Below are 22,894 nucleotides of genomic sequence, written 5' to 3'. Positions count from 1 at the left end.
TTTTTTTAAAAAAATAAGGTATAAAATATTCTTGTTTGCTTGAGCAAATATAATGAATGATTTTACGCAGTTGTTTCTTTCTTTGTTTTTACTGTTATATTAATTCTTAGCTTGTTTGAAAATTCTCAATTTATTAAGGTGAAATCAAACTTAGTCTATAAACTATATGTGCATTAAGAAACGGAAAGTCTTATGAAACGGCTATGGCCGTCCATATGTCTGTTGACAGGTATCGGAGCTAAGGTAGTAATAGATAGCGAGAGGGAGTTTTTGCTAGGGATGCGCACGAGACGAGTCGAGACAGGATTTTCCTCACAAAATTCGAGTCGAGACACCGCTCTTCCAATAGTGAAGTATACATTTTTCGAGTCGAGACGTCACTTTTACAGCACATTTTCGAGACGAGACAGCCACAAATCTTGTCTCATGCGCATCCCTATTTGGAACCGGTTTAGCGTCCTAAGAATAGGTTCCGTATCCTCCTTAACTCTTTATTCGAACCGGAAAGAAACATTTCTGGTTTCATCGCTGATCATGATCGCCATAGAGCAAAATAGAGGTCTGCACGGGCTCGGACCTGCAAAGCATACACCACTTCGGGCTGGCCCGTAATTTTTTAAATATACAACCATATTTTTCGGGCCTAACTTTGTAAATATACTGTACAATGATATTTTTGCGGACCGTTCTTTCTAAAGAACTTTTAAAACATATCTAAATTTGTAACTTGAGACGCCCAAACTAAAAATCTGGTTATCATTGTGGAGTTGAGAGTAAAGCTAACTGTGTAGTTGAGAGAAAAACTAAAAGTAACAGAAATGAATATGCTTAGCTTATCTGTGAGTGAAATTTTGAGCAGCCAGAGTCTGGATTCCATTATTTTTTTCTACAACAATCAACAATATTTGCTTTGAGGACTATCTGATTGAGTTCAGTACTCATCCATTTACATAAGAATTTGCACACGTTGACATTTTGTTTTAAATATTTGGAATATTCATGTTCCCATTTCATGAGAATTTATATAGGTCTAAATGAAATGAAATATTTAGTTTAACGTCCCGCGCTTATGCAGCGAGGCTAAGGGAGACGGAATTTATATAAATGACCATTTTCTTTAGATAATTCATATAGTTAGTAAGTGTAAATTATAACCTTTATTTCGTTATTCTCTCTGAATCTTGTAAGATTTGAAACTGCAAAATTAAACCTCTTAATTGTTGTAAATAAAAGCATAATTTTGCGTTAATTATTGAGTTTGTGTAATTCTGGCTCATTTGATTATCACACGACCTGGGGCGTGCTCGGGCTTAAAAGCTAAAATGTATTTCACACTCGGATCGGGCCTCATATTATAAATTCACGAGCCGGTCCGGGCCCGGGTTAAACATTCCGGCCTGTGCAGATCTCTAGAACAAAAACGGTAATGGATAACAAAAAAGTGAATTTTTGAAACTTATTAAGCATCCGAAGAATAGATTTAATCTCCTCCCTTATAACTTTACTAAAACCGGAAGTGATAAAAAAATTTACTGCTATTTCCGGTTTCGGTATTGATCTTTATAGAGCAAAGATGATAAAAGATAACGATAAATGCCTTTTTGGTATTGATTCAGCGCATGCACCACCCAGAAAGTTTTGTTGGGAGGGGTCCAAACGTTAGAATGAGGGTCCAATACTAGAAGCCGTCTATGTAGTGTTGAACGCTTATTATTATGAACCCGAAAAAAATATAAGTAATTATAAAACACTTGCACCTATACTTTCAGAAAAAAATGATAGAACTACGTCGTTTTATTAGAGAAAGAGTACAGATGAAGTGTAAGATCAAATCTTCATACTACATCAATCATTTCCCTGTTAAACTAGGAGCAAGCGTTTTTCGGTGATTATTCCTCGATGGTACATCGGATTTTTTATTTCGACCTATGTTGTCACTCAGCACGACATACTCTATCAGCGTGCTAAGTTTGGTTGAGATCGGCCAAACGGTCTAGGAGCAAGCGTTTTTCGGTGATTATTCCTCGATGGTACATCGGATTTTTGATTTCGACCTATGTTGTCACTCAGCATGACATACTCTATCAGCGTGCTAAGTTTGGTTGAGATCGGCCAAACGGTCTAGGAGCAAGCGTTTTTCGGTGATTATTCCTCGATGGTACATCGGATTTTTGATTTCGACCTATGTTGTCACTCAGCACGACATACTCTATCAGCGTGCTAAGTTTGGTTGAGATCGACCAAACGGTCTAGGAGCAAGCGTTTTTCGGTGATTATTCCTCGATGGTACATCGGATTTTTTATTTCGACCTATGTTGTCACTCAGCACGACATACTCTATCAGCGTGCTAAGTTTGGTTGAGATCGGCCAAACGGTCTAGGAGGAGTTCGCGGACAACCAAACGGCTAACCCGAGTATAAGAGCTTCGCTTCGCTCAGCTCAACAAGTACAAACAAGTTGTTGAGAAAGTGTACAAATGTATGTTGAGTTAAGAAGTTTTTTTTGGGGGGGAAGGGGGAGGGGTTGGGGACCGACCTTGGTAGATCTCCCCCGTGGATACACCCCTGATTCAGTGTCCCAAGAATAAGTTAAATTTATCCCACTATTCATACCGGAATTGGTGGATATCTACGATTTTTGGTTTTAGCTAGGGATGCGCACGAGACAAGTCGAGACAGAATTTTCCTGACAAAATTCGAGTCGAGACACGGCTCTTCCAATAGAGAAATATACATTTTTGGAGTCGAGACATCACTTTTTCAGCACATTTTCGAGACGAGACATCCACAAATCTTGTCTCGTGCGCATCCCTAGTTTTAACTACGGATGATCTTTTTCGAAAAATCTGTTTTCTGATTTTCGGAAAATTTTTGATTTTTCGGTTTTCGTTTTTTCGAAAAATTCATTTTTCGATACAGTATTTTTCGACAAAAGAAAAAGGTGCCCATCCCTACTTTCAACATTGATCATCATAGTGAACAAATGATAACCCTCGTGTATGGCAAGAACGTGGATTCAGTACGGCAAAAGTTAGTTTCATCTCCGATTTTATTCATCTGTTTCAACCGGTAGTGGTAGAAGCTACGCCCGGTTTCAGTATTCAAGTAGAACTGTTTGAAACTTTTACTGTAATCTCACGAAACGAAACGAACTTGCATTTTCTTCAGTGCACGCTGAACTATAAGGTTCCTGCTAGAATACTGTATGCTTGAATGCCCTAGTATTGCTTTAATTTTGATAGGAGCAACGTAAAAATCTATAGGTAAATTTACACCTTTTGTTATACAGTGGGAACACAGTGGCTCGCATCTCTGGTACGGGAGTTCAGCCTCCGGCCACGCGAGCTTGTGAGTGGAGTTCCCATTTCCTTCCACATTCTCATTCCACTTAAAGGCCATAATCGTAGAGCGTAAAATTATAAATTTCATTTTCATTTTATAACATAAAGACATTTATATGTAAATAAAAATATGCAATCTTAATTTTTTTATTATTTTGCTGTTATTTATTTATTTATTTTTAATAAAAATAGAATCAGCTATCCAATTTTTATCATCTCGACACAATTGAACTTACTCATTCTATGTATGCGTGTATACTTGATAGAATATTTTATACATAGATACTAAAATTTTTAAAGCAGATTACTTCAATTTCTGTTAACAGCTTCAACTGTGATTTCAAACGCATATCCATAGCATTTCATTGCTTCAGTTCGAAAGATTTATTATATGGATTTAAATTTCAGTTGTATAAGGACTGACTCTCATTATTCACAGTAAATTCAAAATAGTTTTCAGTTGAAACTTTGCTACTATATTTATCTCGCTCTGAAAGTACTTTGTGAAATATTTTTCAGTCGAAACTTTGCTACTATATTCATCTCGCTCTGAAAGTACTTTGTGAAATATTTTTCAGTTGAAACTACGCTGCTATATTCATTCATCTTGCTCTGAAAGTACTTGGTAAAAATATTTTGTATCAACGTACACGGTTTTAAATAGTCCTCAACGATCGATAAATGTTAAACATATTTCCGCATGCCACTTACCGTTTTCGCATGTATGTTCAAGTTGTCAGAGGTACTGCTGTATGAAATCATACTACACACAAGCAGCACCACGTCTTAAGATATAGTCACTATGTTTCCCGCGTGTCGTTGTGCGCCGCGCAGACACGTACGCAGGAATTTATTTCGGAGGGGGGTCCGAAGGTTTTCGGAAGGTCCAAATTCAATATGAGGATAAAGTATATTAAAATTTGTAAAAAAAATCACCCATAAAATTAGACTAAGTTTACAGAAAAGTTGGAATTTCGGAGGAGTCCGGAACGCCAAAACGTTCGTCCCGGACGCCGTGTACTCCCTTTACCCCTTGTTTAATTTCTGTTGTTGATCGCTTCGGAATACTCTGGAGGTATTTTGAACAGAGGAAGACTTTGTTTGCAGGGCTAAGTTAGTGAACGTGTGTTGCACTGTTTCAGTGTTTTCGTGGTCGTCCTAGTTGGTTTCTGTTCCAATACTGTGGCGGAATGATTCAATCCATAACTTTTTTCCCTTACAACTTGGAACACGTCCATGTCACGAAATGGCAAACTGTTACGTGATTTCTACAACTGACCCAGCGGTCTTGAGGTAATCTTCCACCACATGAACATGGTATTGAAATGAAATGAAATCTTTTGAGTTTATCATCTCACGAGTATGTCTTTTAGGCTAAGGGAGACAATGATTAAAGCAAGGAATAGATTATGAAAGAATTGGTGGAATGAGAAAGCAGGAGGAAACGGGAGTATGCAGAGAAAACTCACGGACACGATGTTGTCCACCACAAACTCACTTGACCGAGAATCGAACCAGGTACCCACACACTAGAGATAAGCACTCTACCAGTGAGCAACCGTGCACCTGGTGAACACGATATTGAGATATCCGCTGGCTTAGTTTAGACTGCCTATGTATTAGGGTGGAGTGAAAAAAATAAAATTTTCGAGAATCGAATTCTAATAGGGCTCAAAAGTTGCGTATTCGGGTGCTAATCAATGGAAAAATAACAAAAATAATTACACTTTGGATCTTCATATCGCCCAAACGGCCTAAAGTTTGAAAAAAAATTACAAAAAACATTAAAATTTATCTTTACGAAAAAAAAAAAGTTTTCGAGTATCGACTTCTAATGGGACTCAAAAGTTGTGTATTCGCGTATTAATCAATGGAAAAATAACGGAAAATACACACTGGATTTTTAGTTCGCGCAAACAGCCTATTTTTTTTTTTTTTTTTTTTTTTAATATAAAAAGCATCGAAGTTTACCTTTACGCAAGAAATATACAGATTACATTTTTCATTTCTGTAGCGTCTAAGTACTTTATTTCAGTTGTGTGAAGTCATGATTGTTAACAATTCGTTAATGTGAGTGATTTTATACATTTTATTTTCATAATAATTTTGTAGCTCCTCGTCCATTTCTTAACGCTTTCTTCGTCATGAAATGGTCCAGAACTCACCACGAGGAGGTAGCTGCAATTCGAGCTTACCCAAGTATCCTACCAATTAGGGTGTGCTAAATTATGTTCATTTAGTCAAGAATTTAGCCTTAAATTCAGATGTTTTAAAAATCAAATTTTTAGCATTGTGAGTCTTGAAAGCAAAGTTGCTCTAATGTAGCCATCTCTATTTTCCTGTCCGCACACTTTTCCTGCAGACTCTGTGACAAGTTTGGCACATCTTTCAACTTCCTGAGTATGGCATGGAAAATTTAAGAAGTCAAACTCATGATCAAATTTATCAGCTTCTGTTGTCAAGCTTTTGAGCACTGGAGGGGGAAACAGCTTCACATTTTCTCCAATCTATTCGCTCACTGTAGTCCGTGACATCAAAATGTATTGTAGGTGCCATAAAAGTTCTAACAGATTTTCCCTTCGGATCTTGGTTTCTTGCCTCTGGCACGTTCCTGTAACCCAACTCTCTTACGTACCCAACTCTGTCATAGTCAACAGGATATTCTCTGGATGACAGAAGAACGCGTTTCTCTCGATCACAGGATCGATTATTCTTTTAATTTTGTTTGGCAAATGTCTTGTTGTTTGAACTACGTTCAAAATATGTTTAGGTCCATATTTCACTTACTGTTATCTCTTTTAGTCGAACCAGGCAGGGGAATGTGTCTTTATCATGTAGTTTACAAACATTTTGAGGTCGTTAGTAGGATTTATTTGAGAAACGTACAATCGTAAGACCAGATTAATAGATGTCAGGCATCGGGAATGACTGAGAAGTCCAAGTTCTCTTATAGCCACATATGGAGCACACTGTCCTGTCTGAATTGCTCTGTAAGAACTTTTATGGCACCTTCAATAAATTTTGATGTCACGGTCTACAGTGAACTGATAGATTGGAGAAAATGTTAGCTGTTTCTCCCTCCAGTGTTCGAAAGCTTGACAACAGAAACTTAACGTATGACATCTTATCACTTATGTATGACAAATCTGGTCATGAGTTTGACTTCTTAAATTTTCCATGCTATATTCAGGAAGTTGAAAGATGTGTCAAACTTGACTCAGAATCTACAGGAAAAGTGTGTGGACAAGAAAACTGATGGCTACATTAGACCAATTTAGTTCTCAAGACTCACAATGCCAACATTTGATTTTTAAAAAAAAATCTGAATTTAAGGCTAAATCCTTGACTAAATCAACATAATTTAGCACACTTTAATTGGTAGGATGTGGGTGGAACTCGAATTGTAATGAGTTCTGGGCCATTTTATGAAAAAAAAAAAAAAAAGAACGGACGAAGAACTTCAAAATCATTATGAAAATAAAATGTATAAAATAACTCATATTAACGAATTATTAAACACGACCTTCCACAACTAGAATAAAGTACTTAGGCGGTATAGAAATAATAGTAATTTTAAAAAAAGGAATCTGTATATTTCTTGCGTAAAGGTAAATTTTGGTAATTTTTTTTTTCAAATTTAGACCGTTTGTGCGAACTGAAGATCCAAAGTTTGATTTTTTTTCTTTATTTTACCATTGAATAGCATGCAAATATGTAACTTTTGAGTCCTATTAGAATTCGATATTCGAAAATCTGATTTTTTTCGCGTAAAGGTAAATTTTAGTGTTTTTTTGTAATATTTTTTTCAAACTTTAGGCCGTTTGCGCGATCTGAAGATCCAAAGTGTGATTATTTTTGTTATTTTTCCAGTGATTAGCACGCGAATACGCAGCTTTTGAGCCCTATTAAAATTCGATACTCGAAAATTCGATTTTTTTCGCTCCACCCTACTACTGTATGTATCCCTTGGAAATGTTCAGAAAAAATAGAAGAGAAATTATATACTATAAAACCGGGGTGGCCAGCATTTTTAAGTTAGAGGGCTACTTCATTTCATAAATTACTGGCGGTTTACTTATTTATTTACTAGCATGTTATAGGAAAAACAATGATAATAATTAATACAGAGAACCGCGGGCTATTTTGCAAATCTTGACGGTCGATGTATTGATTACTCCTGTCAGCTATAATGAATATAACTATATAGTAATATCATACCTATCTCTCATATTTTGTTTATAATTTAAAATAGAAAATATTTCTGTCCAATCCTATATAATAAAAGCAAAGATAATAAACTCTATTTAATATGGCAGTGTTTGTTTCCTGATGTCGAATGAGGTAAATGACCTACTATAACCAAAGTAATTGAAGAGTTTTCTTATGTCTTTGTGTGTGTGTGTGTGTGTGTATGTGGAATAGAATGTTTGGAATCTATATAGTTTATTGCATTTGCCTTCTCGTGGTGATGTAATTTCAGTCAACGCATGCATTTAGATGTTTGACAGAAATAGTTACTTTTCTTTGAGTAATAAAAATAAAAATGTTGAACTGGCGCCAAGGAATCGTAAGATAATAGGGATTACTATTATATATATATATATATATATATATATATATATATATATATATATATATATATATATATATATATATATATATATATATATATATATATATATATATATATAATAAGGAAGTGAAACTCGTTGTATTTAGTTACGTAGGGTTCTGTTGAAATGTTTTAAAACTTTTGTTTATGAACTTTGACAGTGTTAAAAACGCGGCGATGAAAACACCCAGATTTTTTTTTTTTTTTTTTAAATTAAGATTTAGGCTTTCACTCAGTCATGTGGTATTAACTGCTTGAGACGTTTGGGTTAGTAAACTTAGCAGCATTGCAAACAAGGCCACAGAAAATGGGGTGTCAGAATCAGTTATACAGCTGGACCACAATGCTGGGAGAAAATATTTCCTTAATTTTTCAACATTTTTTTTTTCCGTGGAAATAGTGGCACTTTCTCGAGCTCTCAAACCGTTGCTTCTTGAGTTTTGGAGTAAAAGAACTGAGATGTCTAATGTTGCACAGGTTACAGTTATTCTTTCTGGAGTTAATTCAGAAGTTTTTGCACGGAAATTATGTTTCTTTTTGACTGCTTTATACTAAATCCCTTGGTACTTCAGCTTTTGAAAGTTGCTGTAGTATAAGTTGCTGTATGGCGCACATTCAAGTGGATGATGCTTGGTCTTAACCCATTAGTGCCCAGAATTCAACTGGTATTCTGAAAAGTTTTTTTTTTCACCTATTTGATCCTAATTGTACTCTAAAATAGTTATTAGACTATTTTTAATAGTACTCTAAAGTAGTTATTAGAATATTTTTGAAAAATATTTATTTTTTTCTTGTTTTTTAGCCCGGCAACTTAAATTGCCAACAGGCACATACATATTCAAAAAAGAAAACATTTTGAAAAGTTATAATTTTGAGGCAGAAAATACACTGCAAAAACATAACTATTAGAATCAAATCAATTCTTCCTTTACAGACCTTCAATCCCTCCTTCTGGAGTCTATCAAATCAATCCAGTTGAGTCTTTCTCCTCAAAACACATTGTACCCCAAAAAAGAGTGCTAACCTCGCGTCAATATATCATACAAAGAAAATGCAACAATGCTATGACGAAACAGACTCCAAAGTAACTTCACGGTTAAAACCAGCAATGCCAATCCATGAGTTTCTGCGCTGTGACGAAAAATTGCCGTCAAGGAGACACAATGGGTTAACATCAGTTTGCAACATCATCTTAACAAGGGCAGTAGATGAGTTCGCCACGAAGGTGACCCAAAAGTGATTCGATGGAACTAATAGAGCCGTATAACATACTGTAAAAGCGAAACTCATCTCGATTGGATTTGTGAGAAAATTGTTCTCAAACATTTTCCTCAACTGTTACAGAGTACATGGTTATATTCCGTTATGGTTATGGTTCGAATCATTTGTTCAACTTCGAATTTAATTGTGGATATGAAAACTGTATTGACTATAATACTACTGCATTCATTCAATGTTTTTTGCTGGAAAGACAATTGTTATATCCTTTGTTTTTTAACCGTGTGATTATTGGTTTTCATTACTGCGAAAATTGTGTTAAATATAGTCGCACATAAGTTTTAACATGTAAGTTCAGTTATTATGTTAACTGTCTCTGTCATTCGGATAGCAATTACACTTACTGTTATTAGGAACAGCTAGAAGTGCTACATTATGCAATATTTGAAATGTCTACAAAGTCTAGTTTTTGAGATTTGCGGAAAATGTTTCGGGATTTGTCTTTCCACCAAGAACATTGGATGAATGCTGTGATATTTCAGTTAATACAGTTTTCATAGCCAAAGTTAAATACAAAGCTAATAGTTGATTCCAACGACGTATAGTCATATGTCCTGTCACAGTTGTGGAAAATGTTTGAGAACGATTTTCTCGAAAACCCAAACGAGATTAGTTTTAGTTTTCCAATGTTATACAACTCCATTAGTCAATGCTCTAATAATTTGACTCGCCTTGATGGCGAACACACCTACTGTTGTTGTTTGTTCTCTGCTCTGATCTAGTGGTCTCGGATTCGCTTCCCGATGGGAGAGCCTTAAAATTTCAACGTATTACGGTGGTTCGGACTCCAACCAATTAACCGTCACCTTGACAAGTTTATATCTCTACACGAGTGAGTTCGTTAATTTTTAGTTTGCTTTCCAGTTGCCTTACGATGCTATGTCAAGAATAAAATCTGTCCCTTCACCGAGAATCGAAGCTGGGTCAGTGTTACCAGTAACTCATGGGCCATTTCCAACCAGATCAGGACTCAAAATTCCCTAGATACAGATTAGAACCTACCAGAGTTCTACTAACCAAACATAAGCCTTTTTTTCACTCCTTCTAAACAATAAAAGAAAATTATTAAATTTGTAATTATTTGGTAATAGGTTAATTACACACAGACACAATAGCATAGTGGTGGATAACTCACTCTTAATGCGAAGGATATCTATTTCGATTCTAGGTCTATGAGCTAATGATGGTGCACATCTTTCCGTTTGCAAAGAGTACAAAATTTGGCGTTTTCTCTGAAATCCCCTGAAAATTGAAATCCTGTCTGGTACCACGAACTTTTTTTTTTTTTTTTGTCACTTTTAAGAGAGTGTTATACAGTATGTTAAACAGATGCCAATATGTAAAGAACGGTTGTTTCATCTTACGTAGGCAGTAATTGTTGCAGACTAGAGTAATGATGACTATCGGACTTTCCTTTTCTTATAAATTAGAGGGTGTGCCTTTGCTGCTTGTACATATTTAGAGTTCGGAAAATTAGCATAGCTGTAAGCTGTTACACATGGTCAGCGTTCCGAACATAATTCGAGTTCAATTTTCTATGCAAACAGGTGCAAGAACATGGTACCTGTTTTAAAATAATAATAATAGTTTTTTTTTTTTTTTTTTTAATCTTCAGTGTTTAGGGGCAGACACAGCAAAACCGTGAACTGGCTTGATAGTATCTACACAATGAAATAGCGATAGAATAAAATATGATGAACATATCGCTAGGAGCGTTCTCATTGTCAATTTTTTTGTGAACTAGTTGGTGAATTGGGGAACTGCTGTTAGTTAAATTTCGCTCAATATAACGGCCATTTTGAAATTAGAATTACATTCACTTGTAAAAATACTTATCTTGCAATGAAGTATGAAACTGACAATTTAAAAGATTGTATTATTTTGATGTTTTTAGTTTAGCGTCCCGTTCAGCAGCGAGGCTATATAAGACGTGGGACCTACCGATTAACTTGGAATCTGAATCACATGAGCTCCCGCCGGGAATCGAACCTGAGTCTCCCACACCAAAGGCGCGTATGCTAATCGCTTAGCCACGAAGCAGCTCTTGTATTATTTTAATAATGAAATGAGTGATCATTCTAATGTGTTGGTGTTTCGATTACTATAGAATATGAACTTTGTTTTTTCTTATCATTTTAGTTAGAATTTGTCCCTCGGAATTCACCGATTATTTCAATCCAACAAAACATCAAGTTCGATTATTATTATTATTATTATTATTATTATTATTGTATATTTCTCGTAATAAATAAGGCTGTTTTCCAGATGATCGACTGACTGGTAACACACTGGGAAACAGTCAAATTTATTACGAGAACTATACAGGGCCAAAAGTGATCCAGTATAGGCCTTCCAAGGGTTAGTGTATATTGTAATATTTTTTCAGGTAAAGTCAATATTTCCGGGATTTCCACCATATTTTATTATAAAAATAGTTATCTATTAATAATTTACAAAATTTCTGTGTAGATGTGTGTTTTTCTAATTGTTTCTTAAGTAACTAATCATGGAGGTTAATTTAGGTATGTACGGAACCCCATTTTGTCCAAAGCAGCTCAAGTGTTTGTTATTATGGAGTCTTCTTAGTTCGAAGCGACTAAGAAAGGTGAGTGGAAATGCCTCTTTCGCAGTTTCAGAGGTGGTTTGTACCTAGGAATTTCCTTCTCCCAATGCTGTTCCGGAGATGCGGTAGTAGTGGGTTCCCTTATCCAATGCGAGTTCAGGAGTAGATTTGAGGTTAATTGATCAGTGGTAAATGATGATTGGGTCCTCTCCTGATCTCCTTTTATAGGTGGCTTCTGGGCAAGTCGATAATCTTCGGGTTCCACCATGTCGGGGCTGCGTGTCTTCCTGATTCTTCCGTGTCTCGTCTATATTTGTAAACAATAGCGCATGTTTTATAGTTTGAGCATGTGCTTGAAGAACTAATACACACTGAAAGGTGAGGATCCTTACAATATCCAAAAATAAATAAATAAAATAAAAATGGAAAGATATTTGAGAGATCTTTCTTAAAATTGAATTTTACTAATTCACTTTTATTCTTCCTCCATACTCCAACAAACTCTCATGAATTGATAATTTCAAATCACCAATATATGACCTTAGGGTAGCGTAGCTCACTAAAAGGGTGAATATGAGTTGAATCTAGTTTCTTTCCAGAATGCGAATTTAACCATGAACTGTGCTCGGTTTTTCTACCTTGAGCGTAAGTTGAAATGAACTCCTTTAAAAAGTTAGCTTTTTCAAATCTTCCTGCGATAGGCGGAAGAAATATGAGATTGAACGTGACTTGCATTTTCACTTGGAACATGAGGTAAGTTGGGCTCGTTTAAAAAGAAAGTAAGGTAGCCTCACTTGTCTGATTTACGTTTTGACTATATAGCAATGTAAAGAAAGTGTTCTATGCTTGAATGTCTTATAAACAACTCAATTTTAAGAATAGGCTCTTCTATGTTCGTAATTCTCTCCAAAATATTGGTGTCTGAAGTTAGATCGTTTGATATTAATAACAATGCCCACCGAATATGGTGAAATCTCTTTAAGTTGTTCAGCTTTGTTACCGATGAAAGTATCAGTTTATTTAAATGGCTAATTTGATAAGCGCTGTGAAAGCAAAAATTGGCCAGCCTTGATTCTTCAGAAAATGACAAACTTACAAGTACTTGAACTCTTATGTTTGCTAGTCTTGGTTCTGCAGAAAATTGCCCCCTTAAAATTACAATGAAATCTAAGTTGGCTAGTCTTGGTTCTGAAGAAAATAGACAGCTTATATATATAGAGTACAATGATATTATGTTGACCAGCCATTATGAATGGCCAATTTACAAAGTACCGTGGTATATAAGTTATCTAGCCCTGATTCTTCTGAAAACGTCTAGTTTATAAAAAAGGCCAGCTTACATATATAATAAACCTAAGTTGGCTATCACTGGTTCTACAGAAAATGGCCACTTTAAAAATGCAATAAACTTAGGTTGGTCAGCTTTGTTCCACAGAAAGCAGCCAAGTTGCAAGATAAGTGGAATCTAAGTTGACTAGCATTGGTTCTGCAGAAAATGTTCAACTTACATAAATCACAAGCTCACAACTATAATGAAACCTAAGTTCACCAGTTTTGGTTCCAGAGAAAATGGCAGTGTACAATTAGCCAGTCTTGATCCTGAAAAATACCCACTTTATACAAGTACTCAGAGGCGTACGCAGGAAATGGGTCCTGGGGGTCCGCCCCCCGAAATCCCGATTTTTTTTGTAAATATAGTCTACATTTAGGGGCAATTTTAGAAATTTTCATATAATTTAGCCTCAAATTGTATTTGGACCCCCCCGAAACTCTTTAGACCCCTCCCGAAATAAATTCCTGCGTACGTCTCTGCGAGTACTGACAATTAAGTTCACGAACTTGTTTCATAAAATGTGCTAGGTACCTTATTGCTGCATACTGATGTGATCACCTTGAAGGTACTTCTCTTGGGAAGCTATACACTGATGCCAGCCGCGGTTTAGTGGGTAGTCTGGGAGTATTACTCAGAAAATTTTGAAAATTGAACTTCCTGAATATTGTATTTTTGATGATTTTTTTACATAGTGCAAAATATTTTTGAATTAGAGTATGGCGGTATAACTCGAGAGGTTCTAGGGTTCTAATTCCTAATCATAGTTTTCCTTACGGCATTCTAAACGCTAATGTAGGGAATCTAACACTAACCGCCGCGCCCTCGTAGAGAAAAAAAATACAGTGAAGAGGAATTCGCCACTTTTGATTCCCAGCGCTACAATTTCGAAATTTTCCATGGTTTCGTTTCTCGTGAAATCTCTGCCCAAATTTTACATTCCCGTCTCCGCTAGAAAAAATCTGGCCCTAGTATATTTTTTAAAAAAATAAAAAAATAAAAAAACGGCGAGATTAGAATTTCCCCCTTTTTTTCTGTTTCAGTTTTTTCTTCTCTTGTCTTATTTTTCTTCTGTTTTTTGAGTGAGTGCTGAGCATCCCCTCACAAAAATTCTGAAACATGCTGGAGCACCAGCGCACTAACAGAGTCGGCGCCCACTGATTCTTTCGGTATTAGGCATTCGCACTTCTACAGAAAATGTAATGCTTGTAATGTAGTTGTTGCGTAGATAAGTTGGTTACGTTTAAACAGAAAAGTGGCAGTTGATACTGTTCTAGTGTTTTCTTTGTCAATATTATTTTAGAAGAAGACTTTGCAGTAGACATAAATCTTATGCGTAACATCTATCTCTTTCTCCTTTTTTCCCCCTCACTAATCTCTCTTTCTAATTTTACCTGCCACTATTTTGACACCTTTTTACTGCTGTCAGGATTTACCTCAGGGAATGAGAGTGTTATTTGGTAAACGCTGAGTGTTACATTTGTTATGTACACAGAATTTGATCTAGAAAAGTAAGCAATGCTGAACGAAGGTGTTGAGCTAATGGATTTTTTAGTTCTGACAACGAAAGACGCTTTAAAAGGTAGTGCGAAAGAAGCCATTTCGTTTTATCGTCCTAAAAATTTGCCTGCGAAGATTCTTTAAACTGACCCACAGGAGTTAAGAAAAAAAAATAATAATAACAGACCATATATTTTTGTCATATTATTTCGAACACATTTATCTAGGTCTGTAACCCCTGTTGGATGTTGTTTCTTAGAATTATTAGTTGTGTTTCTCCGACGTGTCCTTCGTTCGTTTGAAATAATGTTCCTTACATAAGAAATTGTTTTATATTATTATTATTATTATTATTATTATTATTATTATTATTATTATTATTATTATTATTATTATTATTATTATTATTATCTGAATGCCTTTACTATTTTTATCCGATTTATTTATATGAGATATTTTTTTTCTGTTAGAATCAAAAGATCCAATATATTTCAGTGAAAAAAAATTCCTTCCACACCTTATCAGGGTGCCCCAAAAATAGGTATACAGTCCCGTACTGACCTGCTCACTGTATTTCATATAATTTCTTATTTTTATCAAACACGTGGACATAGCTTTATTATTTGTTGTTAATGCCTTTTTAGTTACACCTTAAGCCCGGAACATCCGAGGCAAATAAACCCATAAGCTAGAATGTTATTCTTGATCAATACAGTGAGTTATATCTACTTTTGGCCCACCCTGTATATTGAGGACTGCATATAGTGTAGTCAAATCCGAACTATCACTTAGCTCAGTAGAATGTGCTTATTCCGTAGAAAATACGAAAACTCGATTTAGAGGCCGTTCAAAAATTTTGCTGCCCCTGATCCAAAAATATTTACTGGCCAAGATCACAATCGTTTGATGCATTTTTTTTTTTGATCATTCCTAAAATTCTTGGCCAAGATCGCTATCTTTTGATCCATTTTTTTGATCATTCCTAAAATTTCGTTATGACTGTAACTCTTCTATGGTTTGATTTTTCGCTTCTTAATATTTATTTTAAAACCTGTTTTTGTGTAAAAATGAATTTGTGTTGCACATAAGTAGCCTATAATATTAATTAAATTAATTGAGATTTATAAATACAGGGCAAGTCAAAATGATGGACCCGATTTCAGACATTTATTTGTGAAATCTAATAAACATGTTATTGTGGGACGTGTGACAAGAAAGGTAAAGTGTCGAAGTTTCTTTCAAACATATGAGCACCTTGCATAACATGACATACAGTACATCAAGCCAACAGTCTTATCTTCTGCCAAAACCTTTTGTAACATGTTACAGTCAATATCAAGCCAGTTAATTTTCGTTTACAGATGTAACCAGAATCTTTGAAATGTTCATACCACTTACGAACGGTCTTCCCAGTAGGTGGATCTTTCCGTTATTTGGTACGGAAATGCCATTGCACATTAATCACAGACTTGTTTACTTGACATGATAAGTACTAGGGTGGGCCGAAAAAAAACTAAAAAAAAAAAAAAAAAAAAAAAATGGCCGGGTTGCGGAAAAGTTGCCTCGTGTTAGTGATAGTCAATACACAAAATTTAGATTGTTTTGGTCAACCCCTTCCTTTGCCTCATCGGACTTGAATATTTTTATAGCTGCAGCTATGCAACCCGCACGATACTACAAAGAAAATTGTGCTCCACAGCCATTTTTGTTTTAATTTTCGATTGGCCAGGTAGTGGAAAAGTTTCCTTGTGTTAGTGGTAGTCTACACAGAAAATTTGGATTTTTTTGGTCATCCCCTTCCTTTGCCTCATGGAACTTGAATATTTCATAGCTGCAGCTATGCAACCCGCACGACGCTACGAAGAAAATTGTGCTGCACAGCTATAACCTTTCGTTCTTTTTCACACTGAAGCGCTCTGAGGCCGAAAATAAAACGCAAGATAAAAGTGAGATGCAATATTGTTCCTATGTGGTTAAAAATTATAATCAATTAGACGAAGAAATTGTATTGATGTTTCCAAACGCATTATGAATATAGGTCATGAAAAATTGTTGATAAACGATGAAGCAAAGGAAGGGGTTGACCAAAAAAATCCAAATTTTGTGTGTTGACTACCACTAACACGAGGCAACTTTTCCGCAACCCGGCCAATCGAAATTCCATTTTTTTTCGGCCCACCCTATTAAGCACACAGAACACTTCTCCAATCAACGCCATTTTCCTTAGCTGTTCTCCACTTACCCATAGCGGTAGGAAGTGGAAACACTGCATGGAAACTAAATTTCGAAAGTTAACCTTTCGAAGCACATGTCTCACAATAATATATGTTGATTAAATTTCACAAAAAAAATCTGAAATCAGGTCCATTATTTTGACTTGCCCTATATAAATCCCTCTCCGCTAGTCTAGTGGCTAGCACGCACGCCTTTTGTGCAGGTGGTCCTGGCTTCGATTCTAGGTGAGTGAGCATTGAAATTTGAACGCATTATGATAGTTTGGATTCAACTCTAATCTTAGGTCCACGCCTCATATAGTCATAGTGCTGGAAATTAATGCTCAAGGTCAGTGAACAAACGAAAATAATGCATAGAGTTGCTTCTTTGTGGTTATATCATTACCGCACTCGCTTTCCACGCGGGAGACCCGGATTTGTTTCCCGGTGAGAGCCCATGTGATTCGGAACCTAACGTAAACTATATATTCACCCTTATAATAGCTTGAGAGCTGAAATGTATGTTAAAATCCAACTAAGCAAAAATAATGTAGTATTAAATAAAAGAAATAATTATTTTGGTTAAAAATTCTTCTAGGTTAATATAAATTTTCATTAAGGAACGTTTATGAATTGTTTTCTACCGAAACTAATATTGTCATCTTTTCTCTTTCAGAGTTTTATTGCTTCGCTGTGGAGAATAAATTTCACAGGTAAGAAATTATTCCATGTCAATCTATCAGAACTTATTGTTCAATAGAAACAATATCGCCTGATAGCTAATAATTCGACGTTACTAATGTTGATACTAAGATATGCACATCATCGAGTGTGAGGTGTACAATTTTCATTGCTTTTCAACTCTTGCTCCTAAAGCAGTAATAACACTACTAAAGATGTAACACATTGACTTGATACCTAATCTTCTGTTCCAAGCGTTGTTATCGGCTGAAGGAATTCCACTCCCTTTCGTCATCCACTTTCTCGCTTAGCAATAGCTGAACCCTTATTGGCTAAGCGCGTGGGTGTGTAGAGGGTGTGAGCTTTAGTTCGCATTGTTGTCACGGCTTAAGATATTTTGGCAGCACTTTAGCTGTATTTATTGGACAGGAACGACGTGAGCAAATACCAGTACCAGTGTGACCACCGCTAGTACTTTCGTACTAGATCTAGTACCTTTTATAATATTTTAGTGTTCTAGTACGTTCATATGATAGTCAACCCTCGTAGCCGAGCGTACTAGGGCAACATTCGAGTAATGAAAATAGTTTTACCTTGTGATGTTCCACATGAGTCGGCCTCTGTCTCCGCCTCGTGCTTATCACAACGTCTGGACTAACATCACGATGTTAATATTATAATACAAATACGAGGTGAGGAGCTTTGAATAGCTTCGGTACTCGATAGTTCAATAATAAACCCGCCATTTTCACCTTGACCTTGAGCAAATATTGTTAAAGTGGTCGCAAGGAGTCGAAGAGCTTTACCTAGATTTATCAATTTCAGCAGCCAATAGAATGCAGGGGTGTGTCTCGGTCGCCAACCCCCCATCCATGACATTTTGCCAGTGTTGCCTCTCGCTCTATACGAAGAACATCTGAGGGTACAGTATTGTCGAATTGCCGCTAAGTTTCGTTTTTTTGTTGTTGTTGTTATCGTTGTTTTATATTTTTGCTACTATTATTACCGTTTAATTTGAATAATTGTTAGAGTTTGTGTTATAAGTCTGTTTGCGTTATAATAGTTTGTAGTTTGTGTTATAAGTCTTTTAAGTGATGTTATTTTTGTCGCTCGTTCGCCATGTTTTGTACGTTTGACAACATTGTTGGTGCACTTCTGTTATTTCAAGTTTTCTCAAATGTGCGTTCGGAAAGCAGCTGCACGAATTGTACCGATTTCAAGTTATCTCAAATGTGCGTTCGGAAAGCAGATGCACGAATTGTACCGATTTCAAGTTTTCTCAAATGTGCGTTCGGAAAGCAGCTGCACGAATTATACCGATTTCAAGTTTTCTCAAATGTGCGTTCGGAAAGCAGCTGCACGAATTGAACTGAATTCTTCCGATACATCACACGCGAGGCAGAACTGTTCTCTGCTTACTAGGGATGATTCCAAACCGGGACCATGTACATAGGGAAAACCTATATATCGTCTGAAAGCTCTTGCCATGAGAAGTACGAAACCGTTTTCAAATCACGGGCAAACCCGCATCCTGATTGTATATGGGGCCAGTTTGTTGCTGTCTGTGACCCTATGTATGGTATATTCGACAGAAAAAAAAAAAAACAATGTTTCGATGCATCAGGCGTAAGCCCCTGAGCCCATCATGTTCCTGTTTGGTTCACTGCTAGAACGTGACTCGGGCAAGGGCTTGATAATATCATTTTCCACAAAAACTTACTCATTTCGTCAGTGTTGCCAGTGTTTTTTTCTTATTTTTATACTTGACTGGCAACACTGACAAACTGGTCCTTATAAGGGGAATATCTCCGAAGTATATTTTCTCTACTGACGAATGATGCTTATGCCACGTTTCATGGGTATACATCCAATGTTACAGAAACCATCTGTCACGTTGTATTTATATTCGTTGTCAACACTGACGAAATGTGTACGTTTGGGTGCAAAGTGATATTATCAAACCCTTGCCCGAGTCACGTTTTAGCAGTGAACCAAACAGGAACATGATGGGCTAAGGGGCTTACGCGTGATGCATCGAAACATTCATTTTTACTTCTGTCGAATATACCATACACAGGGTCACAAACACCAACAAATCGACCCCATATAGGGTCAGGTTGCGGGTTTGCCCGTGATTTGAAAACGGTTTCGTACTTCTCATGGCCAGAGTTTTCAGATGATATATAGGTTTTCCGCTGGTACTTGGTCCCGGCATGAAATCATCCCTAGTTAGTGTAGAGCCCAGGTTTCACGAGTCATCGCGGTCACTATAGTAAAGATAAATTTCTTTTCTACACCAAATCTTAGTTCAAAGTGCTAATCACTGCCACAACAAAAGTGTTGAGGTTATACTTTTTTGTTTGAGGCGATTTACGTAAAATGTGTGAACCATCTCGCTACGAAGATTCTTCGTTGCATTGATCAAACAACTGAAGGCATCTTTAGCTGAGCAGAACAGTTAATATAACAGTGAATAAGTGATTAGTAGAATTGTCCTAACAACGGCAACGATCACGATTTCTAAATAAAGATACATTATCATTTTTTTAAAAAATGAGAATATGCAGCAAAAAGAAAGTGTGTGTGTGTGTTCCATAATATTTTTAGTTATAAAATCAAAATTATGATTTTTTTTTCGAGTATAAAGGTGAGTGCATGTAGTGTTGCCACGAGACGAGACATTTCTCGTGTCTCGTCTCGTCTCGTCTCGTAAACGAGACGAGACACGAGACGAGACAGAACCCTTTTAGACGAGACACGAGACGAGACAGACTGCTTGTCCCGTCTCGAAAACGAGACGAAACACGAGACGAGACGGGACGTCTCGTGAAATGTCTCGTCTCGTCTCGTGTCTCGAAAATGAAAATGCTGGCGGGAATGGCCAAGATTGAAATTGCTAGTGGTCATATAGATTGCAAAGGGAAAATCCCGTTTGTGAGAAAACATGTTGAAAAGCCTTCATAGAAAAGTGTCCTCGGTTTATTGAATGAAACAATCGTGATACATGAGCTTCCAGGAATATCATCCTTAATGTCTTGTCCGCAATTCCCCTTGCTGTAAACTGAGGAATTCTCATTTTTTTCATTTCTGGCTGGAATGATGACAAACAAATTCAAAGACAGGGAAGATTTTTTACAAGGTCAAGAAATCGAACTACCACCACCATCTATTCAATTTGAAAACTGGGTAAGGTCTATACTCATTACAGGTTGTAGTTCAAAGTTCAGGCTGAGATGGCGGAAGAGAACAGAACAGACTACACTTGTCTTTATTCTTTGGTGACGGTATTCTTTTTGCTATATGAACCGAAATGAACCGAAAACGGCAATTGAAGTACGTCATCTTGCATCTACTAAAATTTTGTTTTCTCTCTCTCTCTCTCTCTCTCTCTCTCCCTCTCTCTCTCTCTCTCTCACACACACACACACATACACACACATACACATAAAAACACACTTTTACCATTTTACCAATCGCTCGCTTATTATACAGCAGTCATGTTGTAAAATTCACCTCTTCGTTTGGAAGGCGAGCGAAGGACAAAGAAAGCAAAGATATTATTGACGAACCCTTCAAATTGTTTGCTTTCAGCAAATTTATGATACTAACAATAACACTGGAAGTGAAGAGGTTTTACAGGGGGATCTTCGTTTTGTTACGCGGAAATGTTTCATCTGACCAGAGTGCGAAATTGCCCTCTGCTTCCATGTTGTAAGGAGGGAAATACTTCCCTTTCCTAGTGAATAATATTCTTAAGGACCTGAATTATCTTCAGAAATGGTTTCTTACAGAGTGTAAAGAACATTTGGTATAATATTCATGGAACTCCGTTGAAAGCAGAAAATATCATGAGAATGGCCAAAATTCAAACATTGAAGAACATAATTAACAGAAAAGAAATAGGATACCCAAACCATATTTATAAACTTGCCATAAAATGTATATCCTATATTTTTACTAATTCCTTACTCCCATGAAAATATCCTGGGGAGGATATTCTCTCCAATTTTTTTCAGACTGAAATCCTTTTATCCCGTACGATTTCGCCCCCTGACATAATACGAAGAAACAAATGCTGTTAAAATCCATACACATGACCCTTCCGGGACTCAACGCAGATCCTTCAAGCCGATGGTCTATCGCCGCAGACCGCTCGGATTGGTATGAAGATGTACGTTGTATGATTGCGAATAGATCACGACAATATAAGAAACTTTAATCCAAAATGGCCACCCAAAAATCAACTTTTTTTAGACCACTAGCTAATCTGGGTGTACTGTCATGAGTTTGTTACACAAACGGGGCAACCACCATATAGTGTCACACAACCCCGCTGTTATGGGAACAGATTTGTACCATGGAGGTGAAGACTGGTCCCAAGCATTCTTTCGTCCGATGTGTCGTTCAGCTCCCATTACTATGGCACTTTAAGTAGAGCTTACTGTGCAGTAACATATAAAATTTCAATCAAATACTTTCCATTACTCAATAAAATTATTTGGTTCCGAGCTTTCTTTTTTTAAAAAATAATTGCAACAAATCTAAACATGCTAAAGTGGAAAGTAGTTTTTGGATTGGTGTGGTTAACACTGTGAAACCGAAAGGCTGGAATATATGAAATCAAAGTGTACACACATATCTATTTCTCTATTTATCTATATATCTTTCCATATCTCTCTCTCTCTCTCTCATTCTATATATATATATATATATATATATATATATATATATATATATTATATATACTATAAAGCAAGTGGGCTGATAGTATACGATAGTGTCGGGGATGGTGACACCTTTAGATCGAACTTTGCTTGTCCTGTAAACATTATTTGACATTAGTGTCTTCATCTTCGACGTACCTATGAGCAACTTACTGTATATTCGTGTATTGAAACTGGTTAAACAAATTTCAATGTCTCAGAATGTTAAAAAAAAAAGCCAGGGTCGAGAAGCCTCAGACAACTAACAGCAGAGATATATTATCTTGTAAACTATTTGTCCTTGCCTTGTGAGCTTATTTGATTTTATTTTTAAGATCTTTAGGCAACTTTGGCCCACCCCGAATAGATGATGATGGGAAAATTAGTGGAATGAAGAAAGTGGTAGGATATTAGACAGAAAACACACACATTCGAAAAATGAAATGAAATGAAATCTTTGAGTTTTACGTCCCACGATTATGCCGGTTAGGCTAAAGGAGACGGTGATGATGAGTAATGAATGAAATGGTGGAATGAAGAAAGCGGGAGGAAACGGGAGAACCCCGAGAAAACCCACGCACTCGGTGTTTGTCCACCACAAAGTTCACTTGGCGGGGACTGGGATCGAACCCGAGAAGTCAGGTCCCAGAGGTGAACGCTTTACCACTGAGCC

The 22,894-nt window shown here is 36.4% G+C and overlaps 1 protein-coding gene across 3 annotated transcripts in view; it reads left to right on the top strand.

Annotated features, from left to right (window-relative positions):
- Nucleotides 1-22,894, top strand: part of Tpst (tyrosylprotein sulfotransferase) — a 532,464-nt gene that overhangs the window by 61,626 nt on the left and 447,944 nt on the right. For all 3 annotated transcript variants that reach the window (XM_081770746.1, XM_081770747.1, XM_081770749.1), the window contains one exon: nt 17,514-17,550. The gene's annotated coding sequence lies outside the window, so the exon portion shown is untranslated. The remainder of the gene's footprint in view (nt 1-17,513; nt 17,551-22,894) is intronic.

The sequence above is a fragment of the Thermobia domestica genome, chromosome 9 (genome assembly GCF_964235325.1).
Source record: "Thermobia domestica chromosome 9, izTheDome1.hap1.1, whole genome shotgun sequence".
Classification (NCBI taxonomy): Eukaryota; Metazoa; Arthropoda; class Insecta; order Zygentoma; family Lepismatidae; genus Thermobia; species Thermobia domestica.
This window is presented reverse-complemented; position numbering and strand designations above follow the sequence as displayed.